This window comes from Triticum aestivum, chromosome 1D, assembly GCF_018294505.1.
Source record: "Triticum aestivum cultivar Chinese Spring chromosome 1D, IWGSC CS RefSeq v2.1, whole genome shotgun sequence".
NCBI lineage: Eukaryota > Viridiplantae > Streptophyta > Magnoliopsida > Poales > Poaceae > Triticum > Triticum aestivum.
This window is the reverse complement of record NC_057796.1, coordinates 77,950,761-77,971,046: the sequence shown is the minus strand read 5'-3', so window position 1 is coordinate 77,971,046 and position 20,286 is coordinate 77,950,761.

The window sequence follows — 20,286 nt, the reverse complement described above, 5'->3', positions numbered from 1 at the left end:
TGTTGATTTTAGTTTCAATTGAATAAATAGTTATGTTCTCATCCCATGCACATTACAAGTGTTGTTATTGCTGTGTAGTTTCCCACACTTATATTCTGTCTATGTTGCTTTGTCTTAAATAGAGATGATTCAAACTGTATATATCTTGATTTGGCAACATAAACTAGAATGATATAGACCATACAGTGACCATACTACATAGATATATGTTTGTTTCATGCTGTTATCCTGTCCACCTTAGTACTGAACTAGTTTACCAAAATGAGTTTCATATGCTACATTGTAAACCTGTGATGTGTTTGTTTGTTTCTCTTTTAGAACGCGGATAAAATATTGGAGAAGAGTACCCCGTTATGCAATGGTAAAGGAAGTAATGCAGATAAGGTTCAAGATAGTGAGACATCCCTGTTGGTCTCCAAGAAAGCCGATAAAAACTATATTGAAGACACTGAGACAACCCCAAAGTCCTGTCTTGATGTAGTGTTCGAGTTACTGGCTACTACTGCTGGCACCAGCTCTTCAAACTTGCTGTCTGAATCAGTTCGGCTTCTTGAGTCTCAACTTCAAGTTGAAAGACATCAATCAGATGTTATGCGACAGGAAGCCGAAGGACTGAGGAAAGTCCCTGCAGAATTCAGATGCATACTTTCTGGTGCAACAACAAGTGCTGGAGGATTTAAGCGCCAAACAAGAAAAAGTTAATAAGCTTGCTAAGCATCTTGCCAGCATTATGGGTACCCAGGATATTGTTTTTCTTGAGCTCTTCTGAAGTGGTTTCAGTTCTGGACTTCTTTTGCTGCGGCGTTTATTTGCACTGGTCGCCAACTTTGACAACCAGTGTATATGATACGCTGCTTTGTTCCCTATATTTGCACTGGTGGCGAACTTTGATGCCCACTGGATGTAATATGTGTAATAGCCGTGATAGCCTAGCATAAGTTGCTTGCTTATTTATTTCCTTGTTGTCTTGTTTATTTGTTTGCTTGTAGTTAGTGCAGTTCTTTTTCCGCGGTTTGCTAGTGGCCGCAATAACCTATTTTTTAAAACTAGGCCACAATAACCATGGGCTACATATTTACTGTAGTTACCATGGGCCTCCTACGGGCCGTAGAAACAATGGGCCTTCTTAGGGCCGTAGAAAGAATTGGCCTTCTACGGGCCGTAGCATCAATGGGCCTTCTACGTGTCGTATGATCGATAGGCCAAACATGGGCCAATAACAGACCGCATTATGGGCCGTAAACGGGCTAGATTTGGAATCGTCCGTTCATGGGCCGACAATAACAGGCCTTCGTTAATCGACCATATTTGATGACGTTATGAAAACGGCCCAACGGAGTAACGAGCCGCAAACGGGCCGATTGTAACCGCGGGCAGAAAAGGCCAATGACGGGCCGTAACTAACCGAATGCTGGAAATGAGCCAAAGAATAAATGGGCCCTGAGAAGGCCAAAGGATAACACGGGTTGGAAACGGCCCAATGGATTAATGGGCCGTTAATGGGTATAAATGGGTACACTGTTCATTGCGGGCCAGATTCACCACGGGCCGTTAATGGGCCAAGAGTTACAAATGGTCTCGTATGGGCCGAAAGACATCATGGGCCATACATGGGCCGGAAGTTACAATGGTCTGGAATCATATTGGAAGGCCCAGATGAAGCTACTAGGCTTAATTCGGATCGGCCGTAACGGGCCGTGAGTTAGCGGGCCGTAAATGGGCTATATACGAACAGGCCGTTAACAGGCTTTCTATGGGCCGGCCCGTTACCTTTTGACCAAGTCAAACGGGCTGGCCTTTTCACCGGAATGGGCCTCTCTTGGGCCATGCCACGTGTCGACGTATCATAGGCGCCTCCTGTCCAATGAATGGATGACATCTGTCCCAACGGTGAGCCAACACGTGTTTCCTCCGGCCAATGAGAATTTTACACATGGAAAATCCTCATTGGTCCGGGCTGTTAGCGGGTTATCGGATCCAAAACCGGACCCTATAGCTTAACGGCGTCCCGTTATGGTGGATGCCACATGTCGGTCACCCTTGACGAAATCACTTCCATGACGCGCGATTTATCATCATGGAAGTGGACACTTCCGTGATGACAATTTTTGTAATGTCATGGAACACTTGTACGACAACACAGGTATGAATATCTTGACTCTGTAATAAATTTGTCATGGATGTACATGCATGACAGAAAACGCGACCTACTATGACAAACACGTATCATCACGGAAGTGTATTTTTTTGTAGTGGCAAGCACTGAAATTATCGCTAACAGATAGTTTTATGATAAGGTAATTCGTAACGGGTAACAAGCAACAAAAGTAAACAGGGTGCAGCAAGGTGGACCAATCCTTTTTGTAGCAAAGGACAAGTCTGGACAAACTCTTATATAAAGGAAAGCACTGCTGAGGACACATGGGAATTATCGTCAAGCTAGTTTTCATCATGCTCATATGATTCGCGTTCGTTACTTTGATAATTTGATATGTGGGTGGACCGGTGCTTGGGTACCGCCCTTTCTTGGACCAGCATCCCACTTATGATTAACCCCCCTTGTAAACCTAACAATAGCATGAAACATATGGATCCAAATCAGCCCCTTACGAAGCAACGCATAAACTAGGGTTTAAGCTTCTGTCACTCTAGCAACCCATCATCTACTTATTACTTCCCAATGCCTTCCCCTAGGCCCGAACAATGGTGAAGTGTCATGTAGTCGACGTTCACATAACACCACTAGAGGAAAGACAACATACATCTCATCAAAATATCGAACAAATACCAAATTCACATGACTACTTATAACAAGACTTCTCCCATGTCCTCAGGAACAAACATAACTACTCACAAATCATATTCATGTTCATAATCAGAGGGGTATTAATGTGCATAAATGATCTAAACATATAATCTTCCACCGAATAAACCAACTAGCATCAACTACAAGGAGTAATCAACACTACTAGCAACCCACAGGTACCAATCTGAGGTTTTGAGACAAAGATCGGATACAAGAGATGAACTAGGATTTGAGAGGAGATGGTGCTAGTGAAGATGTTGATGGAGATTGACCCCCTCCCGATGAGAGGATCGATGGTGATGACGATGGTGACAATTTCCCCCTCCCGATGAGAGGATCGATGGTGATGACGATGGTGACGATTTCCCCCTCCCGGAGGGATGTTTCCCCGCAGAACAGCTCCGCCGGAGCCCTAGATTGGTTCCGCCTCGAGACGGCGGCGCTTCGTCCCGAAAGCTTCCTTATGATTTTTTCCAGGGCAAAAGACACCTTATACCATAAGATAGGCATCGGGGGGCTTCCAGGTGGCCCATGAGGCAGGGGGCGCGCCCTCCACCCTCTTGGACAGTGGGTGGCCCCCATCTAGTGCTTTCTTCGCCCAATATTTTTAATATATTCCAAAACCGACTTTCGTGGAGTTTCATGACTTTTGGAGTTGTGCAGAATAGGTCTGTGATATTTGCTTCTTTTCCAGCCTAGAATTCCAGCTGTCGGCATTCTCCCTCTTCATGTAAACCTTGTAAAATAAGAGAGAAAAGGCATAAGTATTGTGACATAATGTGTAATAACAGCCCATAATGCAATAAATATCGATATAAAAGCATGATGCAAAATGGACGTATCAGTCATCAGTTTCCATGGGTGTTGTGCCCCCATGTTTTCGGCAGCCGAGGCGTTACCCTCTGGTGCCGTTTCTGCGGCCTTCTGCACCTCTCCCTGGCCTTGAGAGGTCCTCTGGGACAACACCTCGGTGTCGTCCGCGGCATGAGGTGGAGAGGCTGGCGGAGGTGTTTCACTCTCCATCATCTCCAACGCCAAAGAATTCCTCGAAGACGAGGATTGTTGGGGGAGATCATGGGCTGGACTGAAACACATGGATGATATGTTATCCTACAATTTATAAAAAGACGAATATATAGAGTATCTTCGAATACTTACGATTCGGCCGGGGGCCTCGGCCTGAGGCGCGGCTCGGGGATGACTTCGGTGTTCGAATCCGAATCGTCCGAAAGGGAGATTTTCCCCTTCTTGGACGCCTCCGCTTCTAGGTCCGCGGAAGCCCCCTTTTATTCTTTCCCCCCTTAGGGGGAGAATAGCTCTCCTCCTCTTCCTCTTCGTCTTCATCTCCTTCGTGGGAGGAGAGAGCCTCAGTATCTTCGGACACAATGTCCGAAGCACCCTTACGGTGAAGGCTACTTCTGGCCTCCTTACCTTTCTTCTTGACCTTCTCCGGTGCCTGGTATGGCGCCGAAACCAGCATCTTTGTTAAAAGATGAATAGCTGGGTCTTCGGGCAGTGGAGCCGGACACTGGATCTGCTCCGCCTTCTTGTCCAGCCCTAAAAGACGAAGGGAAGGCATAGCATACTCCTTGGATCTACAAGTTGAGGATATGTTTGGAAATCTGAAAAACTTACTGGCGTAGCCGGATGAGCACAGTCGAGGCCGAGTTCTTCGGTCGTTTCCGGCCACGACTTCTGGGCCTTGAAAAGCAGCTTCCATATTTCTTCACGCGTTGTGCCGAAGAACCACTGCAAGGTCCGAGGACTGGCCGGATCAAACTCCCACATATAGAGAGTCCGGCGTTGGCAGGGGGAATTCGGCGAAAAAGCATCACCTGGATCACATCGACAAGACTGGTGTTCTTCTCCATCATGCCCTTGACGTGCTTCTGCAGCGTCATCACCTCGTCGGACGACGCCCAATCCAGGCCCTTGTTAATCCATGATGCGAGCCACATTGGAGGACCGGATTTGAACTCTGGAGTGGCGGCCCATGTGGCGTAGCGGGGTTCCGTGATGTAGAACCACTCCTGCTGCCATCCCTTCATGGTCTCCACGAAGGTCCCCTTGGGCCAGGTGACGTTGGGGATCTTGCTCACCATGGCATCGCACACTCGGCGTGTTGACCGTTGACCACTTTTGGCTTCACTTTGAAGACCTTGAGCCATAGGCTGAAGTGGGGGGATGCGGAGGGACGCCTCACACACGACGATGAACGCCGAAATGTTGAGGAAGGAATTCGGGGCTAGATCCTGGAAATCTCACCCGTAATAGAACATGAGCCCGTGGACGAAAGGGTGGAGAGGAAACCTTAGCCCGCGAAGAAAGTGGGGGATGAATACTACCCTCTCATTTGACTCCGGAGTAGGGACGATCTTCTTTTTGGCAGGAAGCCGGTGGGTTATTTCCTTGGCCAAGTACCCCGCTTCCCGAAGTTCCTTGATGTTCCCCTCTGTGACGGAGGAGGCCATCCACTTGCCCTGCGCTCCAGATCCGGACATGGCTGGAGTGTTTGCCGGGGACGGAAAGGATTGAAACTTGGGTGCTAGAGCTCGAGGACAGATGGGCTGAGGAGGAAGATGGCGTGGGGTAAAAAGATGGATCTTTATCTTCTTATAAAGGCACTGAATATCGAGCGTCCCCCCACGAACCTTAAAACTCGCCTATTCCCAAGGGGTCGTGCAAACGACATTGTTGGATTAGCCAAACCCATATTGATGAGAATCCCGCAATAAGGGGACACGATCTCTGCTTTGGCAAGACGTGTCAATGAAGGTCGTGCCTCGAAACACGAAGCGGGAGGCTAAATAACGGTTCAAAATAATAATAAGGCCAGGACACAACGCCTCGCCTGAAAAGCTGTCAGAAGACATAACCTTTTTCTGTTTAAATATTTTGCCCTAGTGGTTCACAGAGTCGGATATAGTTCTTTTTATCAACTACTTTGAAGTGTTCGGAGGAGGAACCCGCCTTGCAATGCCGAAGACAATCTGCGCGCTGGACACATCGCCATTGAAGCCTGGTTCAGGGGCTACTGAGGGAGTCCTAGATTAGGGGGTCCCCGGGCGTCCGGGCTATGTGACATGGGCCGAACTGGTGGGCTATGAAGATACAAGATAGAAGGCCTTCCCCCGTGTCTGGATGGGACTCTCCTTTGCGTGGATGACAAGCTTGGCATTCAGATACGAAGATTTCTTTCTCTGTAAACCGACTTTGTACAACCATAGGCCCCTCCGGTGTCTATATAAAGCGGAGGGTTTAGTCCGTAGAGACAGGGACAACCATACAGGCTAGACATCTAGGGTTTAGCCATTACGATCTCGAGGTAGATCAACTCTTGTAACCCCTATACTCATCAAAGTCAATCAAGCAGGAAGTAGGGTATTACCTCCATTAAGCGGGCCCGAACCTGGGTAAACATTGTGCCCCCTGCCTCCTGTTACCTTTGATCCTTAGACGCACAGTTCGGGACCCCCTACCCGAGATCGGTCGGTTTTGACACCGACAACTGGGTTGTTTCTCGGTTCACCGAGGAAGACTTGAAAGAATATGTTCAGACCGGCGTGTTAGCCAAGAAAGAAGCCATCCACTTGAGGGTTCAGGGTAATGAAACTCGCCCTGAGCCCAAAGATGGTGAAGTGGTGGTTTTTATGGATCATATGGTCTGGAGATTCAGTCCTGCCGGCTCAAGATTCTTCCGAGATGTACTGCACTTCTATAAGCTTCATCCACAAGATATCGGACCAAACTCTGTCTCAAACATCTACAATTTCCAAGTGTTCTGCGAAGCGTACCTTCAACAGGAGCCTACCGTATAACTATTCAGAGAGTTCTACTACTTGAATCGGCAAAATGAATTTACGGATGGACCTAGCCTTGAACTAGGCGGCATATTCATACAATGTCGGAAAGAGGCCATCTTCCCAGCTACTAATCCGCCCAGTCACCCCAAGGACTGGAACCAGACTTGGTTTTATTGCTAAGACACCTCACCAGAAGGAGAGAACCCCCTGCCGGGTTACCGCGCCAGCCGACTTAGCAGCCGACATCATTTTCCGGATCGTATCAGTATAGCAGAACGGAAGAAATATGTGTTGGTTTTTGCAAAGATCCGGGCATTTATGGCCAACAGCCTAACCGGAATCGTCTAGTTCGATGCTGGATTGCCTGGAGAGTCTTGCCTCTAAGCCCCCAGCCTGGCTTAATGTGTGAGTACACTGGCGAGCTAACTGATCCTCAGCGCCATTGTCAGATCGAGATAACTGAGGAAGACATCAATAACATGACCAAGACTCTCTTGAATGAGAGCTTGGAAGAGTGCAGTCAATTCAGACTGAGTCCTTTCTGTACTCTGAATAATCCGCCAGCTGTAAGTTTTTATCAAGCTCTTACTAACTCATATTTTGATTTATACTGCCTGCTCATACTCATTCATTGTTTACAGGCCGACTCACCCTTCTGGACCAAGAAATTGCCAGAAAAACCAAAGAAAACCCGGACAAAGAACAAGGCCACCAAAAGGCCTGCTAAGAAGTCCAACACTGCTGAATTATTTAATTTGGATGACAAAGACGATGATGATGAGTTGGAGGTAGAACTTGATTCCCTTGGCTCGTTTTTTGTACATCTTATTGACAATGACTATTATCAGGATGAGGCGGACGCCAGCTATGCAGAGGTAATTATACTTTCCTCCGGCTCAGAACCTCTGCCAACACAGAAAACTCGACAAGCAAGCCGAAAAGTAAGATTTTTCTCACCCTTTAGCTCACTTGGATCCCAATTTTCTTTTGAAGAAGCAGCAACATGAAGCTCGCCGTACAACCCGGAACAGTGGTGGTGGATTTTTATCCTCCGGCTTACCGAACACCCCGGCACCTCGCAAACGTCGACCGGAGGTCTAAAAAAATGCTGACTTATATTATCCCAAGGCGGGTCTTTTTCGTCAACCTCTTAACCCGTCTGATTCAAATTATCAGGGAACATCTCACTCTTCCTCTGGCGACTCAACGGGAACTCAAGTCCCAGCTTTCAAGACATTTCCTGGGTAAAGATATATTCAATCATTCAAACTTCATGCCTGTTTAATATGCTGACATCTGTGTATTTCTTATTCTCAGTGGTCAGACCAAACCCAGAAAAAAGGCGAAACTGAATAAGCCGGCTGACGACTCCAACCCGTCTGAACCGGAAAAAGAACAGCCAGAATCCTCTCACCCAATTGCTGAAGCCACCATTGATGATCCGCCACCAGAAGACCATGAAGTCTCCATAGACCATATGGATGTTGAGCCGGCCATTTCTAAGCCGCCAAGCCTAGTTAAGCCTGCTGAAGAAAAGACTGACAACGTCGTCGTCACCGGGTTTGTTTACACATCACCGGGTAACCCCACTGTCTTATCCAAGCACAGCGCCAAGGAAGAAATTTCTGCTGATGATAAAGGCAAGTGGAAGGTAGAATTAGAGAACTACGCCCAGTTCAGTGCCCAAGACATCCACTCTGGTTATTTGAACCATCTATACACCAGCCATGATTTTGAAGCCAGCTTAGTCAATTTGATGAAGGAACGCTATGAGGTAATCCAATCACTATTCTCTTCATAATTATATGTCTATCAGCCGCCAAGTCTATAAGATATGATAAGATTGAATATGTTGTAGACTTTGCAATTGCCATAAAGAAACTGAACATCATCATTAGTAGCCCCCAAGGGCTGGCTTAAATCATGAAGTTAAGCTGGGACTTTAAGTAGCAGTAATGAACTTCGCATCCGTAGCCCCCAAGGGTCGGTTTAACTAGCATAGTTAAACCGGGACTTGCCAGCATTGATAAATAAACACTTTAACATATAACCTTGGTAAATCGGATCATATCATTATACCCGAGTCATCATATAAATTCGTCTTTGAAAAGAGCAATAGGCATTAGCCCCCAAGTGCCAAGGAAAATACTTGTATTGTGCTTGGGACTTCAAAAAGATCTTAAGAGCAATAGACATTAGCCCCCAAGTGCCAAAGAAAATACTTGTATTATGCTTGGGAATTCAACAATAATCATACTCATAATATCTTTCCATGTTTGTTTATAAAACAGGCTGAACTGATTGAGAAGGATTTGCAGATCAATGATCTGAAGGCCAACATTAAAACTCAACAATCTGAGACATCCACGGCCAAATCAGAACTGAAGACTGCTTTAGAGAACATTGAGCAGCTTAAGAAAAACTTCAACACTGACAAAACCGGCTGGGAGACCAAAAAAGCGGCTCTATTGAAGAGAGTAGAGGATGCTGAAGCCGCACTTAAACCGGTGACTGATGAGTTGTCCAGTTTAAAGCAGCAAATCAATAACATGTCATCAGCCATCTTCGGTAAGTAGGAAACAGAACCTCTTTGCATCTCAACAAACATATTATAAATCATTTGCCGGCTTATCAATAAATTTACTGATACAGGTTCTCGGAGCGCCAAGTTGGGCTCAGATATGCACATCCGGCTTAAACTGTCTACACTCTTGTAGAACAGTTATACACTGGCGCTCAACGTACCATTGCTGCTGCTATGCACGAGAAATCTCCACCCACTCTCATCAAAGATATATTGGAAAGGTGATCAGTGCTGCCTCAAAGGATTGATGATTTAAAGCGAGCATCAGCCATTGCCGGCGCATTGACTACTAAGCCGGTCAAAGGCGTGGCCAGCAGACCTCGATCCAGAAGACTTGGCCAATGGTTTCCCAAGTGTCAAAGAAGATGGCTCCGCCTTTAGTGTTGATGACTTTGTAGAAATAGCAAGAGCAATGCGTCCATTAGCCAGTACGTTGGCTGAAGAAACCAATCTATCCACATACCAAGTGGCTTATGATGCTGATAACAAGAAAATGAAGGCGTCAGTTCATCAGGAGACGGATCTCATCCCGCTGATTCGTAAGCACACCTTCGCTCCTGACATTGATACATCCAACCTTATTGATGATGAAGTTGTGTTTAGAGCATTCACCGGTATCAACTGGGCTACGCCTGACTTCCAGCTGATGGATAATCAATGAGCTGAAGATGAAGAAGAGGCGCAGGATGATCTGGAGGCTTCAACCCGCCAAGAGTCATGAGCCGTTTTATCAAGCATAACACTTTGCTGTTTTACGTCTCCAAAACACTTATCCTCTTTGGGCCATCAGATGCCTTCTAATAGGCTAGTTAAACTTTGATCTGTCATGCCATCGTGCATGTTTTGTTTGCATAACACTGCTGCTCCATCAGTTGAAGATCCGCCACGTATGCTCATGATACCATCAATTATGCAGATCAGATTTATCATTTTTCCTGCATACAAAAAGATCACAAGTGCCCTGGCGGTTTACCCCAGGGCGGGTCAAATACCCTATATAAAAACCACTGGTGACTAAAACAATCCATAACCACGGCCCGTTTAATCACAACCGTACATAATCATAACAAAATATCATACGTGTGATATTTGCAAATACTGCCGGCTTATCATACCTATGCAGTAAGAGTTACAACCCAAAGATTGAGAGCGCAACGCCCTCATCAATTGATTTGTACCGCCGGCTTACAACGCCGCATGCAGCAAGGGGTAATATCCCAAAACTTAGAGCACAACGCTCTAAGCACATAAAATCATCATACACTGGCGACTTAAAGTCCAAGACCAGGCCGGGTTAACAAACGCCGAATAGATTCATATATGAACCATAAGGCAACATAGACCTTATCGGTTTTCAACCATGTATGAATATGTCACAAGAGATGAATATCAAAAAATGTTCAAATCAAATGTAAATCAAAAACAAAACAAGGCTGTCATAGGCTGCCAAGCCTTCAAGTCAAGTGCTTTTCAAGGGCCGCACAGCCACTGAGTTAAACCTTCATTCAACCTTGTAAGCCGGGCCTCACATGACCAATCGCTGTTTTTAACTTTGACAAGTTCAGGGTCTGTATAAGATTGACTGTCAAGGGTACGGCGAGTCATCCCAGGATTACCTGGGCGGACCGGCGGACTTAAAAAAGTAGGATAACCCAGATTTTTAGGTGAATACACCTGGCTTCCAAGCCTACTACAGGGGTCATCAAAGCTCTTGTCCATTTAACAAAGAGCCCCCAAGTAATATTTCAGTCCAGGCGTAAAAGCCGGATCAATAGGGTAGTCATAGCTATGCTCAATGAGCAGGAAGCCCCCAAGTGATCATATCAGGTGACAATAAAGACTCATTATTCTCAGAAATGAAATGACAGAGGCCCTGAATTATCAGGGATGCCAGCTTTATTATACTCATTATAATATATACATTGTCAAAATATGTACATCACAAGAGCTAGTGGCTCAGGTATAATAAGGCCAAAGATGAGCAATATTCCACGGCCGGCGGGTCTCCTCCTCCGACGTGCGTGAGTCCTTGTGGTCTCGAACATCGATAAGGTAGTATGATCCGTTGTTCAGATTTTTGCTGACCACAAAGGGCCCTTCCCAAGGTAGGGGCTTGTGCATATCAGTTTGATCCTGGATAAGCCGGAGCACCAAATCGCCTTCTTGAAAGGTCCTGGTTTTAACCCGGCGGCTGTGATAACGCCGCAGATCGTGCTGGTAAATCGCTGAACGAGCCGCCGCAAGGTCACGCTCCTCATCCAATAGGTCAATAGCATCCTGACGTGCTTTTTCATCATCAACTTGAACATAAGCCGCCACACGGGGTGAGTCGTGATGGATGTCACTAGGGAGAACCGCCTCTGCTCCGTAAACCATGAAGAAAGGCATGTAACCCGTAGATCTGTTGGGGTGGTATTGATGCTCCATAACACTGAGGGTAATTCCTCCCCCAACAACCTGGCGTCCTCTGCAAAGGGACCATAAGCCGGGGCTTGATGCCCCTCAAGATTTCTTGATTGGCTCTCTCAGCTTGACCGTTGGACTGGGGGTGAGCCACTGATGATACGTCAAGATGAATATGCTCTCGTTGAGAAAACTCTTTCATAGCACCCTTGGACAGATTAGTGCCATTATTAGTTATAATGCTATGGGGAAAACCAAAACGGAAAATCACCTTTTTGTTGAATTGAACCGCTGTCGCCGCGTCACACTTACTAACCGGCTCTGCTTCAACCCACTTTGTGAATTTGTCAACCGCCACCAAAAGGTGGGTCTTTTTATCCTTGGACCTTTTGAAAAGTCCAACCATATCAAGCCCCAGACTGCAAATGGCCAAGCAATTGGAATCATCCTCAATTCTTGAGCCGGCACGTGAGCTCGTCCTAAGAATTTCTGACAACCATCACATCTACTGACCAAATCCTCAGCACCAGCATGAGCCGTCAGCCAATAAAATATCATGACGAAAGTCTTGGCCATGAGAGACTTAGAGCCGGCATGATGACCACAATCTCCTTCATGAATCTCTCGCAAGATCTCACATCCTTCTTCAGGAGAGACACAACGTTGAAACGCCCCCGTAACACTGCGGTGATGCAAGTCTCCATTGACAATAGTCATTGACTTAGACCGCCGGGTTATCTGTCTGGCCAAAGTTTCATCTTCAGGTAACTCGCCCCAGGTCATATACACCAAATATGGAACTGTCCAAGCAGGAATAGCATGAACAGTCACCACAGTTGTGCCTCCGGGTCAGGAATAGCAACCTCTCGGCGATAAGCCGCCATGAGTGGGTCCTTAGAATCCCAAGTGCCAGAGACTTGCTGGGCTACCAAATCTGAGTCACCAAAACACCTCACCCGGCTTAAGTTCATCTCCTTAGCCATCCGAAGACCATGGAGCAAGGCCTCATATTCAGCTGCATTATTAGTACAAGGGAACATAAACCTTAAAACATAACAAAATTTATCACCTCGTGGGGAAGTTTAGATAAATCCAGCCCCCGAGGCTTCCAACTACCTGGATCCATTGAAGTGAATAGTCCAATATGTGCTATCCGGCTTCTCCTCAGGCATCTGCAGCTCTGTCCAATCATTTCTAAAGTCCACAAGTGCTTGAGACTTGATGGCTGTGCGGGGCATATACTTCAAACCATGGGGTCCAAGCTCAATTGCCCACTTGGCTACCCGACCTGTGGCTTCTCTATTTTGAATAATATCCCCTAAGGGAGCAGAACTAACCACAGTAATGGGATGACCCAGAAAATATTGCATGAGCTTTCGACTAGCCATGAACACCCCATATACAAGCTTTTGGCAATGCGGATACCTCTGCTCGGACTTAATGAGCACTTCACTGATGTAGTAAACCGGCCGCTGAACCGGATATTCATTGCCTGATTCCTTCCTTTCCACCACAATTGCCACGCTAACAGCTCGGCTATTGGCAGCCACATACAACAACAAGGGCTCTTTATCAATCGGAGCAGCAAGAACCGGTGGCTCAGCTAACTATTTCTTTTAAAGCCTCAAACGCCTGATCAGCAGCATCACTCCAGACAAAGTGATCCGTCTTCTTCATCATCTGGTATAGAGGGATAGCCTTTTCACCGAGCCAGCTTATGAACCAGCTTAAGGCCGCAATACGACCTGCCAGACGCTGAACATCATTAATACGCACCGGTTTAGCCAAGGAAGTGATAGCCTTTATTTTCTCCGGGTTAGCTTCAATGCCCCGTTCAGAAACCAGAAAGCCTAATAGCTTGCCTGCCGGTACACCGAAGACACACTTGGCCGGGTTAAGCATCATCTTGTAGACCCGGAGATTGTCAAAGATTTCGTTCAAATCATCTATCAAAGTTTCCTTCTTCCTAGATTGCACCACAATATCATCCACATAAGCATGAACATTGTGCCCAATCTAATCATGAAGGAAATTTTGCACACACCGCTGGTAAGTCGCCTGGGCACTCTTGAGTCCAAAAGGCATAGACACATAACAGAAGGCTCCAAAGGTAGTGATGAAAGCTGCCTTCTCCTGGTCCTTAATTGCCATCTTGATCTGATGATAACCAGAATAAGCGTCCAAAAAGCTCAAACGCTCACAACCCGCCGTAGCTTCAATAATCTAATCAATACGGGGGAGAGCAAAGGGATCAGCCGGACAAGCCTTGTTTAAGTCCGTGTAATCCACACACATACGCCAAGTACCATTTTTCTTAAGTACCAGCGCCGGGTTAGCCAACCACTCAGGATGAAAAACTTCAACAATAAACCCAGCCGCCAAGAGCCGGGCCACTTCTTCACCAATGCCTTGCGCCTCTCTTCATTGAAACGGCGAAGGAATTGTTTGACCGATTTAACCTTTGGATCAATATTGAGAGTGTGCTCAGCGAGTTCCCTCGGTACACCTGGCATGTCTGAAGGTTTCCATGCAAAGATGTCCCAGTTCTCACGGATGAACTCGATGAGGGTGCTTTCCTATTTCTGATCCAGATTAGCACTGATGCTGAACTACTTGGATGAGTCGCCAGGAACGAAATCAACTAGTTTAGTGTCATCCGCCGGCTTAAATTTCAACAGGGGGTCATGCTCTGTGGTTGCCTTCCTCAAAGATGTCATATCTACTGGGTCAACATTATCCATATAAAACTTCAATTCTTCTGTTGCACAGACAGACTCAGCATAAGCAACATCGCCTTCTTCACACTCCAAGGCTATCTTCCGGCTTCAATGCACTGTAATGGTGCCCTGGTGACGCGGCATCTTAAGCTGCAAATAAACATAACAAGGCCTTGCCATGAACTTAGCATAAGCCGGCCGCCCAAACAAAGCATGATAAGGGCTCTTGATTTTAACCACCTCAAAAGTCAATGTCTCATATCTGGAATCATGATCATCTCCAAAAGCAACATCCAAAGATATTTTGCCCAATGGATACGCCGACTTACCAGGCACCACGCCGTGAATGACAGTGTTTGACGGCTTAAGATCCTTGTCAGTCAAGATCATGCGATGAAAAGTTTCATAATACAGAATATTGAAGCTGCTGCCCCCGTCCATGAGTACCTTAGTAAATCTGTACCCTCCAATCTGAGGCGCTACTACCAGAGCAAAATGACCCGTATTAACAACCCGGGGCGGGAGATCCTCACGACTCCAGAGAATAGGGTGTTCAGACCATCGCAAGTAACGGGGAATCGCTGGCTCAACTGCGTTCACTGCCCTTTTATGAAGTTTCTGATCCTGCTTGCATAAACTCGTGGTGAAAACATGGTACTATCCACTATTCAGCTGCTTTGGGTTACTCTGATAACCAGACTGCTGCTGCTGATTCCCGTGACCAGATTGTTAATTAAAACCACCTTGATTGCCTTGGCCCTGGAAACCGGAATTAGAACCGCCACCACCATTACCCGGACCGTGAGAGCCAGATCCTGAGCCACCGTCCGGCCCATGATTGTTCTGGAAAAAATTGGAATTTCTATACTCCCTCATAATGAAGCAATCCTTCTAGAGGTGAGTAGTCGGCTTTTCTCGCATACCATGTTTCGGGCAAGGCTGATTCATACGGTGACTAACTACGGTTGCCTTACAATACAAATCATACATACATGGCGGTTCATCCTCCTGGGCCTTAAGTCACATCTTGGCCTTGGGCCGTCAACGAGCTCGTATGATCCGCCATCTTCATTGGTAAGCCGCCAGTGGTATAACCCGGCCCCTCCTGGGCGGTTCATACCCAATAGTCATATCCCCAACAGTAGTTACATGTCAAAAAAATGAAATCCCTTTGTAATAGATGAGTTTTTGTCCAAAACCCTGATACTTCGGAAGAGATTGTCCAGTTTGTACATGAAGTGCATCTGTTTTGGTCGTAACCGTCTGAACTTTTTAGCACATGCTATGTGGGTGAAATTATGATACCATGCCAAGTTTCAACCCTTTTAGAGTTCATTTGTAGTGCTTTTCAATTTCCGGGTCATTTACCTCAAAATAAATCATCAAATGCATGAAAAATAGCAAATGAAGTCAGAAAAGGGTTGAAAATTGATGATGTGGCTTTGAATGGTGCATATTAGGTTAACAGAAAAGAAAAATACTAAACCAATAACTTAACAGAAAATAAAAATACTAAACTAATAACTTAATAGAAAAGAAAAATATCACATTATTTGGTTAACAGAAAACACTAAACTAAAACCTAGCTTTAGTCCCGTTTGGTGGCACCAACCGGGTCTAAGGCCTACCGCACATTTTCACACCCGTATTTAGTCCCACCTCGCCAAGTGATGACCTAGTCGACCACCTTAAATATCTGGGTCGTCCAGAAGGGATAAGCTTCTGACATCATTGCATCCTTTGTAAAGGATATGGACCCTTACTACGAATCTTCTAGAAGATTCGTAGTATGGAACTATCTCCTTAACATAGGACGTTGGTGTCGGCTTTTATAAAACTCTAATACCAAAAAGAATCAACTAAAAGCTTTTATAAAACTCTAGTTATGATCAAAATAATATATAAAATTTATCCAACTAAAATTTTCATAAAGTATTTTTGGTTAAAAAATTTAATAGCAAAAAGAATTCAATGAAAACTACGCATGTATGCATCTGTTTAAAAGAAAACATTAGAATTAAAACCAAAAAATTGTCTATGCATCAAAATAAATTAGGTTAACAAAAATTATTAGGTTAAATTAATAACTTAACAGAAAATAAAATATAACATTATTAGGTTAACAAAAAATATTTTATAATATTCTTCAGTAGCAAAAAGAATCATCTAAAAAGCTTTCATAAAACTCTAGTTATGATCAAAATAATATTAACTTAAAATTATATAAAATTTATTCAACTAAAATTTTCATAAAGTATTTTTTGTTAAAAACTTCAATATCAAAAAGAATTAACTGAAAACTAGGAATGTATGCATCTGTTTAAAAGAAACTTTAGAATTAAAACCAAAAAATTGAAGAAGATCAAAAAATTAACATAACATATGCAAAAAAATACCTGCCTACTAGCAGGAGAATTCAGACACCATGACCTGCATATGACTAGAAACCCAACTATATATGGGCCAGGATGCAGGCCTGCGGGGCACGAATATCTCCTGTCAGTAGACCCCACAGGGTAGAGAGGGCCAGGTCAGACAGTGAGTAATCTGTGCTTTGAGAGGAACTTTAGAAGGCAACCGTAGGGGGGCTTATAAATCGGTGCGAGCGCCTCTCACTTGGCGAGGTGGGACTAAACTCCCACCGCCCCTCGGTAGTGCCAGAACCAACCCTTTTAGTCCCGGTTGGTGGCTCCATCCAGGACTAAAGGCCCCCCTTTAGTCTCGGACCGAGCCACCAACCGGGACTAAAGGGGGGCCTTCAGTCCCGGTTGGAGCCACCAACCGAGACTAACGGGTGGGTTATATAAGAAGGACTTAAGAAAATTTCCAAAAGTCATCTGCAGTTTCCCCCGACGGTGCCGAAGACCACCGCGACGCCGCCAGGCTGCCAGACCTCGCCGTCACCTTCCCAAGCACACTCCTCGTCACCGCCCACGACGCCGTCCCCGAGCCCTGCCCCGACGTGGTCCCCAAGCCCGCTCACTCCTTGTCGCATGCCGGACCTCCCCAAGCATCGCCGCGCCTCCGAGAGCTGCCCGTCGACGTCGCTGGCCGGATCTCCTCACCGGCCCTCCTCCCCGATCCCGCTATTGTCTGCTGCTACTGGTCCTTCAATGAGCCTTCGTGTGCTCCTCGGTGAGCACTCTTTCCTCCCTCTGTTTCTATCAAGTTTCTGTCAAATTTTTGGCTTAGGGAGAACAATTTGTGGCAAAGTTATGAAATTTAGTAAGGTTGTGGCAAGCTTTTGAATTTCTTGACAGTGCACATCCAGTGTATAATGAAATGCCAAAGGGCTCTAGGAATCTTAGGAATTTTTGAGAATTTTTGTGGTGAGGTGTTGATGCACAAAAGAGAGTCTGGAAAAGTTTCAGAATTTTTGGAGCAATTTAAATTGGGCTTTGACCATGGAGTTTGAATCTGGTCCTAATTTGAACTGAATGAAATTAGAAAAAAATTGAACTATGGAACCAAATGTTTTTGGTGGAATGGGTTGTGGGTACTGTCAAATAGATGGAGTAATTTTTGTGGGTGCAAAAGAATTGGGGAGAATATAGCTCCTTTGCAAACCAAAGAACAATTTTTTTTGCATTAGAGTTCATTTTGTCTTTTTTGTATGTTTTAATGCAAGCTTCTTTTGGGCAATCTTTGGACATGAAGTAGGAGCATTTTGATGTCATCTTGCTGGTAGATTTTAGTTCATGCAATGTTAGGACCTGTAGTGAGTGCTACAAGCTTGTAAACTTTCTATCTATTCATTTCTGCCATGCCATGCTATTTCAGTATTAATACTTTGCATTTTGCCTTGAGGTTTGCAACAAATCTGTGCATCTTTGGATCATGACCAGTAAGGGTGTTTTGTTGACGGTAATTAGTACATGCTTTCCATGCTCTTTGTTACCATGAAAAACTATTGTAGCATATATTTTACTTGCCTCAAAAGTTGCATCATGAATCTATTTTCTGCCACTATGCAAATATCACTAAGTCTAAAAATCTGTTAATACATGTCAACTTGATCATGGTGATTGCCATTGATCTAGGGGTCATTTGAATTAGTTCCGTAAGCATGTTTTGCCATGTGTTACATGCACATTCATCTCACGCCATTTGTTGCCATGTAGAAATTCTGTAGCATGTTCAAATCTTGCTTTCAAATTGGTATCTAGCTACAATTTTGCCATGATATTTAGGTCTAGTGGAATACTTCGGTTTGCCTAATTTTTTTTCACTCGATGGAATTACAGGTTGTGGTGTTGCATGTCCGTGGAGTTGGTCCCTGATCGTCCCTCCGCTGTCCGACAAAAGGTGTCCATTTGTTCTATATTGAGTTTCGTTCATAGGATGATTGTTGGTTCATTTATTGAATTGTGTATTCATCTTGTGTATAAATCTGGTATTCATTTTGTATTCATCTTGTGTATAAATCTTGTATTCATCTTGTACAAATATCATCGTAACTTCAACATGAGGGGGGGAGTCGTTAAAACATAACCCCGATAACTTTGATTTTGAGGCATATGAAAACATGATTTGCATGTTGGATAGGCACGAGAGAGGCGGTCTGCAAAGTATCCTCTACCGAAAGATAGGACGACTCATCAGACATGAGGGGGGAGGAGTACTCGACGATCGTCTAAAACTGACTATTATAAAACTTGTCAACTTTGACTGATGTTTGCCACTAATCCATTGCTCATATGCATATGATTCCTTGTTGTGATTAGGTCTATGTTTGCCACTAATCCATCTCCCATGGTTGTATGTTTCCATGTTGTAATATTTGTAGAAACTATGGAACACGACAGAGACTTAGACCATGAAGAGTTGTTGGGGGATATTATCCGCGACGGAGGTGACGATATCACCTCGTCGTTTCTCAATGACACCGATGCTGAGGGAAGAGAGGATGATGGCTCCGATGATCGAATGGAGGAGGGAGGAGATGACGGCTCCGCCGGTGTTGGAGCCTTTAACTATTGCAAAGTCTGGCGAGGTATATATATTAATTAAGCCTCTGCTAACTAGATGCATTAATTGTTTTGTATGTACATATATTAACGCTTCTTTCTTCTTTTAGCCCTCCGGATCGAGCCAAACTTCTATAAGGAGACAAGGCCCGAAGAAAAGGTTGGGCGAGCATGAAAGGTTCATGAACAAAGAAGTCGCTCAAGATGGCCAACGGAATACTCCCAAGCGGACCAAAGACCGATTTGTACATCAGTGCGGTGTTGTTGTTAGGGATAGTGTCCCAATCAACATCCAAGAATGGAATAAGAAGAAGGATGATGAAGTTTCTTATGTCGACGATAGATAGAAAGATGAGCTTTGGAACTCGCTCATGACAAATTTCAGCCTACCACGAGAGGAGGATCCAAATAACCCAGTTATACAGCGAAAAGTCAAGGCCTAGGCTCTCAAGAAGATGGAAGAACTATTTAAGAACTGGAAGAAAAGACTGAATGAATAGTTTGTCGAGAAAGATGAGACTCCAGAATTCACCGGTCAATATGCGAAGATAAAAGATCACTGGCGCGCATTTGTGGTGTACAAGAAATCGGAGAAAGCTAAGAAACGGTCACAGATAAATAAGCAAATTCTACAAAGAAGAAGTATCGCCATGTTATGGGGTCCGGTGCCTACAATGTTACCCGACCTACATGGGACAAAGCTGAGAACAACCCGCTTGCTAAACAGGTCCACCGAGCGACATTGAGCTGGCCCGAACGGGCAAGGACTTGGTTCTTCGGGCATGGGGGCACTTTGGACCCAGAAACAGGGAAGTTTATTTACACGAAATCTCAACTTGAAACACCTGTCAAAAATATTTAGTAAGCAATCCAGGAAGGGAGGTTCCATCCCGACAGAGAGAAGGATGAGATGTCAAAGGCCCTCAGGAGTCCTGAACACCCTGGACGAACACGAGGCACATCAGGCTCTGATACGTCTCCAACGTATCTATAATTTTTTATTGTT